The sequence below is a fragment of the Glycine max genome, chromosome 4 (assembly GCF_000004515.6).
Source record: "Glycine max cultivar Williams 82 chromosome 4, Glycine_max_v4.0, whole genome shotgun sequence".
Classification (NCBI taxonomy): Eukaryota; Viridiplantae; Streptophyta; class Magnoliopsida; order Fabales; family Fabaceae; genus Glycine; species Glycine max.
In genome coordinates this window covers 36,503,230-36,511,042 of record NC_016091.4, presented here as the reverse complement: position 1 = coordinate 36,511,042, position 7,813 = coordinate 36,503,230, and the positions used below count along the sequence as shown (strand labels likewise).

Here is a 7,813-nt window from a genome sequence, read left to right as displayed (position 1 = left end):
TTGTGCATTCAATACCCTGATGAGGATGTCCCATATGTTCTTAAAACTGGACTGATCCACTTGTTGCCCAAGTTTCATGGTCTTGCAGGTGAAGACCCTCATAAACATCTGGAAGAATTCCATATTGTCTGCTCCACCATGAAACCTCCAGATGTCCAAGAAGATCACATCTTTCTGGAGGCATTTCCTCATTCTTTAGAGCGAATGGCAAAGGACTGGCTATATTACCTTGCTCCAAGGTCTATCACGAGCTGGGATGACCTCAAGAGAGTATTCTTAGAAAAAGATTTCCCTGCTTCCAGGACCACGACCATCAGAAAGGATATTTCAGGCATTAGGCAACTCAGTGGAGAGAGCCTATATGAATATTGGGAGAGATTTAAAAAACTATGCGCCAGTTGCCCTCACCACCAAATTTTTTAGCAGCTTCTTCTTCAATATTTTTATGAAGGACTCAGTAACATGGAGAGAAGTATGATAGATGCTGCCAGTGGTGGAGCCCTTGGAGACATGACCCCTGCTGAAGCTAGGAATTTAATTGAGAAGATGGCTTCCAACTCCCAATAGTTTAGCGCCAAAAATAATGCTATAGTAATTAGAGGAGTGCATGAGGTAGCCACAAACTCATCTGCATCATCTGAAACTAAGAAGCTTGAAGGTAAACTAGACACCTTGGTTAACCTAGTAACCCAACTGGCCATGAATAAAAAATATGTACCTGTTGCAAGACTCTGTGGTTTATGCTCCTCTGCCGACCACCATACAGACCTTTACCCTTCTGTGCATCAATCTTGAGCAATTGAACAACCTGAAGCTTATGCTGCAAACATCTACAATAGACCTCCTCAACCTCAGCAGCAAAATCAACCAAAGCAGAACAATTATGACCCCTCCAGCAACAGATACAATCCCGGATAGAGGAATCACCCTAATCTCAGATGGTCTAGCCCTCAACAACAACAACAACAACAACCTGCTCCTTCCTTCCAAAATGCTGCTAGTCCAAGTAGACCATACGTTCCTCCTCCAGTGCAGCAACAACAACAACAGCAACAACAACATCAATAGAGACAACAATCCACTACTGAGGCCCTTCCTTAACCTTCATTGGAAGAATTAGTGATGTGATGCAAATGACAATATAGAACATGCAGTTTCAGCAGGAGACTAGAGCCTCAATTCCGAGTTTAACAAATCAGATGGGGCAGATGGCCACCCAGCTGAACCAAGCTCAATCACAAAACTCTGACAAGTTGCCTTCTCAATCTGTCTAGAATCCCAAAAATGTGAGTGCCATTACATTGAAGTCGGGAAAGCAGTATCAAGGACCTCAACCAGTAGCATCTTCCTCATCCATAAATGAACCTTCCAAACTTCACTCTACTCCAGAAAAAGATGATGACAAAAATTTAAAGAGTAAGTTGCCTAACAATTTCTATGTAGGTGAATCTTCTACTTGTAATTCTGACTTACAGCAGCAGCATATCCCTCTTCCATTCCTTCCACGAGCAATTTCCAACAAAAAAATGGAAGAGGCAGAGATGGAAATCTTGGAAACATTTAGAAGAGTAGAGGTAAACATACCTTTGTTGGATGCAATAAAGCAAATTCCAAGATATGCTAAATTCTTGAAAGAGTTGTGCACTCATAAGCGGAAGCTTAAAGGAAGTGAAAGAATTAGCATGGGTAGAAATGTCTCTGCATTGATTGGTAAATCTATTCCCCAAATCCCTGAAAAATGTAAGGATCCTAGTACATTATGCTAACTTTTATTATAGGGAATAGTAAGTTTGACAATGCCATGCTAGATTTAGGAGCTTCTGTTAGTGTTATGCCTCTGTCTATTTTTAATTCTCTATCTCTTGGTCCTTTGCATTCAACTGATGTGGTGATTCATTTAGCCAATAGAAGTTTTGCCTATCCTACTGGTTTCATAGAGGATGTCTTAGTTAGAGTTGGTGAACTGATTTTCCCTGTTGATTTTTATGTTTTAAATATGGAGGAGGGATTTTCTCAATTGGGGGTTGTCCTTGCTCAGAAAATTGATAAATTGCCTAGGGTGATATGTTATGCTTCTAGGACTTTAAATGCAGCCCAAGCAAATTATACTACTACTGAGAAAGAGCTACTAGCCATAGTTTTTGCTCTTGAAAAATTTCGTTCTTATTTGCTTGGTACTCGCATTATTGTTTATACTGACCATGCAACTCTAAAGTATTTGTTGAAGAAGCCTGATTCAAAGCCTAGGTTGATCCGATGGATGCTCTGGCTCCAAGAGTTTGACTTGGAGATCTGTGATAGGAGCGGAGCACAAAATTTAGTTGCTGATCATCTGAGTCGGATCGAACGTGTGTCTGATGAGGACTCACCCATTCGGGATGATTTCCCGGATGATCATTTGTATATATTGTATAGTATTTCTGATTCTTTTTCTACTCCCTGGTTTGCTAACATTGTAAATTATTTAGTTGCTCATGTTTTTCCTCCCTTAGCATATAAGGCTCAAAAAGATAAAATTAAAAGTGATGCTAAGCATTTTATTTGGGATGACCCCTACTTCTGGAAATTGTGCAGTGATCAGGTCATTAGACGATGCATTCCAGATCATGAGACTGACTCAATCCTGTAGTTCTGTCATTCTTCCACACCGGGAGGTCATCTGGGTGTTCAAAGGAAAACTCGCAAAGTGCTTGACTATGGCTTTTATTGGCCCACCATCTTTAAAGATGCGTGGAAGACTTGTAGCACTTGTGAGCAGTGTTAGAGAGCAGGAAGTGCACTTACATGGCGATAACAAAAGCCTCAGCAACCCATGCTATTCTGTGAGGTGTTTGATGTCTAGGGCATAGATTTCATGGGCCCTTTTCTTGTCTCTTTTGGTTATGTTTATATTCTCCTTGCAGTTGATTATGTTTCAAAATGGGTGGAAGCCAAGCCCACTAGAACTAATGATGCTAAGGTTGTTGTAGATTTTGTCAGATCTAATTTGTTTTACTGGTCTGGAGTACCTAAAGCAATCGTTAGTGATCAAGGAACTCATTTTTGCAACAAATCAATGCATGCCTTGCTTAAAAAGTACAGGGTCGTACACAGGGTATCCACACCATACCACCCCCAAACCAATGGATAGGCAAAAATTTCCAATAGGGAGATCAAGAGAATTTTAGAGAAGATTGTGCAGCCAAGCAGGAAAGATTGGACTACCAGACTTGATGATGCTTTTTGGGCACATAGGACTGCCTACAAAGCACCCATAGGAATGTCTCCTTATCAGGCTGTCTTTGGAAAGGCATGTCATCTTCTAGTGGAGATTGAGCACAAAGCATACTTAGCAGTGAAGACTTGCAACTTCTCTATGGATCAAGTTGGTGAGGAAAGAAAGTTGCAACTGAGTGAGTTAGATGAGATTCGCCTAGAAGCGTATGAGAATGCCAAGTTCTACAAAGAAAAGACCAAGAAGTTCCATGATAGCATGATAATTAAGAAGGACTTCATGGTTGGGCAAAAAGTGTTATTGTATAATTCTAGGCTTGGACTCATGAGTGGTAAGTTGAGGTCTAAGTGGATTGGTCCTTTTGTTGTTACTAATGTTTTTCCTTATAGTACAGTTGAGATCAAAAGCGACTCCACAAATAAGAGCTTCAAGGTCAATGGACACCGACTTAAGCCATTCCTCACAAACCCTTCCTTAGTGGACGCAGTGGTGGAAGAGACTTCCTTACTACACCCTATTTTTCCTCCACCATGACTTAGGGAGTTCTTCTTTTCCTATCTCCTTCTTTGCTTTTATTACACTTGTCTGATTCTATTTGATGGTTTAATTGCTTTTAATCTTTTAATTGTGCTACATTGAGGACAATGTGTTGTTTAAGTATGGGGGGAGTGTTCTTTACTTTTGCTAGTTTTGTTGGTTTTGTTAATTTTGTTAGTTGTGTTAAATTTGTTAATTTTGTTAGTTTTGTTGGGTTTCTAGTTTAATATTTTAGGTCAATTTTGTTTGTATGTACAACTTTGCATGTTTTTCTTTGAATTATAGGTTATGTTCAAGTAATGGGTAATTGTTTCGAAAATAAAAGTCTCTTGACATTTTGTGATTTGAAATCCTTGTTTTTCCTCTACATGTCATGATAGTTTTGAAAGCTCAATTTGAAAGTGATAAGTTTACCTTTGTGAGAATTTGAGCCATCATCATAATCATTTGGTGTGTTTTGCCCCATTGATTTCTTGCACAATAGGCTTGGCTTGATTCTTGTTGATGCTTCCTAATTCACATGCATATTTGGAAATGATTTAGGCAATTTTGTTCTTATAAGCCTCTAGCCAAATGGACTTACCTTGAATTAATTCCTTTGATTGCCCTTTGAGCCTATGTTTCCCTTTCTTTATTTTGAAGCTCATTACAAGCCTTAAGTGAAAAACCATGATCTCACCGTAACCTTAAGGAATTTTGGAGCTTTGGAATTGTTTTGGGAATAAGGGTGGGGGGTTTTGTTTCATTGGATAACATGTTTTGTTGGCTATGCTTCATGATGTAATATGGGCCATACTTGATGTACATTGTATATTGGTTAAATGTTGGACATGCTGAATGATATGCTATTTCTCAAATGCTACGCTTCAAAAAAAAAATTCAAGTTGAATCAATTAGAAAAAGAAAAAGAAAAGCAATAAAGTGAGTGAATAAGATATTTAATAGAAAAAGAATGATGAGACTCTTGGTTCTACTCTTGATGTTTAAATTTTATCTTTAGGTTTTCTTATTTTTTCTTAATATGAACTTATTCCCCATTGCTCCTCAATTCCTTTGGGATTTAGCTACTTATTCCATATTTTTCCCTACCTTGTCTTTGGCCCCGTTACAACCTTAAAAGACCTTTTGATCCTCATGTGCTTGTGTTTATGGGTTCATTGTCAATTTTAGAATCATGCCAAGTTTATGTGGTGTTGGTTTTTCATGGGTGCTTTGAGGGTAAATAGTAGCCCAGACACTTGAGAGATAGAGTGTATATTTTGTGAGGCTTTATCACTTGAGTTGATTAACTATTTTGCAATGATTCAGTTGCTTGGATGATTTTCATGAATGTCTTGACTCTTTGGATCTCTTCATGTTAGATGTTACCTGTCGCAACCTACCCTTCGGCGGGAGGGCGACACGTGACTCGTGGGTGCGTGTTCCAAGAAAGGAATACGCGCGGAGTCACCACCAACGTTTATTTGAGGAAAATGTCGGAAAAACCAGAAAAGATATGATCTACGAACCCTAAGTGAAAAGTTCGAGAGTTGTATTTACGCACGGGGAAGGTATTAGCACCCCACGTGTCCGTCACAAGAGACGGCATCCTTTAATCAAATGTGCAAATATGACTTCAATTTATATTCTTTTCCCTTTTTACGTTCTTATGTCTTTTTTATGCCTTTTTGTTTTTATCTTTTTGTGGTTGACAAGGGCGTTTCCCTTTGCTCCTACGTATTCCTCAATTGTGATGAGAAAATCAGACCTACGTAGTTCTTTTGTGAACAAAGCGTTTTGGTTAAGTTATTTTTTATCCTTTTTTGCAAGATATGTTTTTATTAAATGAAAGGTCATTTAAGGCGTTGGACCATTAGACAATCTTTCGATTCTTTTGTAAAGTGAGAAAACATTAAGGCATTGGACCATTAATGATTTCTTTATTTTTGAAAGAGGTAACAAAGTTACATATTGATTTTAGGCTTTTTAGAAATCTACACTTAACCAATAAAAGCGGAAAAGACCATTTCAAGGCGTTGGACCTTTGAAAAGGGCTTTTTTTAGGCGATGACAAAAGTTTGGTTTATGAATTGATTTTAGCCTTAGTTTCACTTTGGTTATTAGTCAATTCAATTAAGAAAGAGAAATCCCAAAGAAAAAACATCCGATTGATTTTTTTTGATTTATTTTACTAAAAGATATTTTTGATTATTATATTATTATTTTACCTCTTTTTGGTTTTCAACGTGGTTACGGCATGACCGAACGGTCGAATTTCATTTAAACAGAAATTAACGGATGTTACAATTCAAATGATCGGCGGAAATTTATTTTATTTTTGATTAGGCGAGAAAATGACTTAAGTAAATGACTAAAGCACGTCAAAAGGGGGTACGAAAAGTAAATGAAATGAAAATAAAAGCACGTGAAAAAAAATGAGGACCACTAAGGGTACATAGAATGAATTGAAAAGTTCGATTTCAGGAACTTACCGGTTGAAGACCGAAGAACGACGAAGAACGAACGAAGAACATCGAAGAACGGTTGAAAATCTTCGCGAAATCACCCACGGAAACGTTGCGGAAGCGCCTCGGCTTGGATTTTCTTCACGGAAACAATTTTTCTCACTAATTTTAAGTGAATCTCAGATACCAGGAGGGTTGAACATTTTTGTTCTTCCCTCCTTCCCCTATTTATAGGAAAAGGAAGGAGATGCTTGCCACCCAGCTCGCCCAGGCGAGCTAGGTTGCTTCCTCTAAAAGCAATCGCCTTCTGGAGGAACATCCTGGAAGTCCCAAGTGGGCCTGGTTGCTATTTGAACCCCCATTTTTACTAAATACACCCCCTGCCTTTTTTTGGTGATTCTTTTTTCGTAAAGTTACAGAAACTTACGATACTTGTTTTCTTTCCATAATGTTGCGGAACTTTACGTATTACATAATCATCCCTTTTTTGCCTTCCAGAACGTTACGGAACTTTACGGATTGCGCACTAGCACTTCTTTTTAATTTTTGACATGTCACGGAACTTCACGGATTGTGCTACAACGCTTTTCTTTTGGCTTCCTGCATGTCTCGGAAGTTCACAAATTGCCTAACGAGGGTCGCATCCCAACAACGGATGGTCCCCGGACGAAATTAGGGTATGACATTACCCATTCCTTTCATTCCTTGATGTTCATTGAGAAATATGTAAATGTTTTTGTTTGTCACTCTTTGATATCCTTGGATTTTGATCTTTGTTTCATTTTGCCCAAGAGTGCAAAAGGCTAAGTATGGAGGATTTTGATGTGCCATTATTTTCTCCTATTTCTTAACCCTTTTTGTCACCAATTTAATTACTGATTTACTCTAATTGTTAAATTTATTATTCAGTTTTATCAATTAGGCCCACTTGAATAATTTGGTGTTTTTAATTCAATTTCAGGATAATTTTAAGCTATTGGGATGAGCCAGATTGGACTTGAAGAGAGCAGACAAATTTATTAGATTTCATCTAATTTTATTTTTTATTGCGTTCAGTTATTTTTATTTCGTTTTAGGCCAAAATAATGTAGTAAGGCCCAGTGACTTTGAGTAACCCTTATAAATAGCAGCCTTGGGATTTGTGTAAAGTCTATTCTATTATTCAGGAGAAAATACCCAAGCTAAATGCATGGAGTTTTAGGGTTTTATGTTTTTAGCTTTGTATTACTGTTCACGTGAATGCATTTTTCCATTTTCTGCCTTCAATTGCAATTTCGTTTTTGTTCCTTCTTAAGCATTTAGCTTCATTTACGTTTTCTGCCGTTAGCTTCATTTACGTTTCTGCTTCTAGTTTCATTTACGTTTTCTACTTTTGTTGAACTTATGGAAGGCTAAATTTCTAGTGTTGTTTCACCCAACTATACACCTTCCCGACTTCGAGCCTTGTTTCGGATATGCCACTGAAGGGCAGGTAGTTGGTGGTATACTCCTGCAAAACACTTTGGTGGGCCCTCAATTTTTCCCCCAACCACAACCCTTGCATTCCACAGCAGGTAAAATCCCTCCTATTATGAAAGGAATGGGAAAAGTTGGATCATCTAGAAGAAAGGCTCAGGGT

At 38.2% G+C, this 7,813-nt stretch overlaps 1 non-coding gene across 1 annotated transcript; it reads right to left on the bottom strand.

The window, feature by feature from the left end:
• Nucleotides 1–309: 309 nt before the first annotated feature.
• On the bottom strand, nucleotides 310–416 carry LOC113001530 (small nucleolar RNA R71). Its single transcript, XR_003266924.1, has one exon. It is a non-coding gene; the product is annotated as a small nucleolar RNA R71 (small nucleolar RNA).
• Between the last annotated feature and the right edge of the window lie 7,397 nt (nucleotides 417–7,813).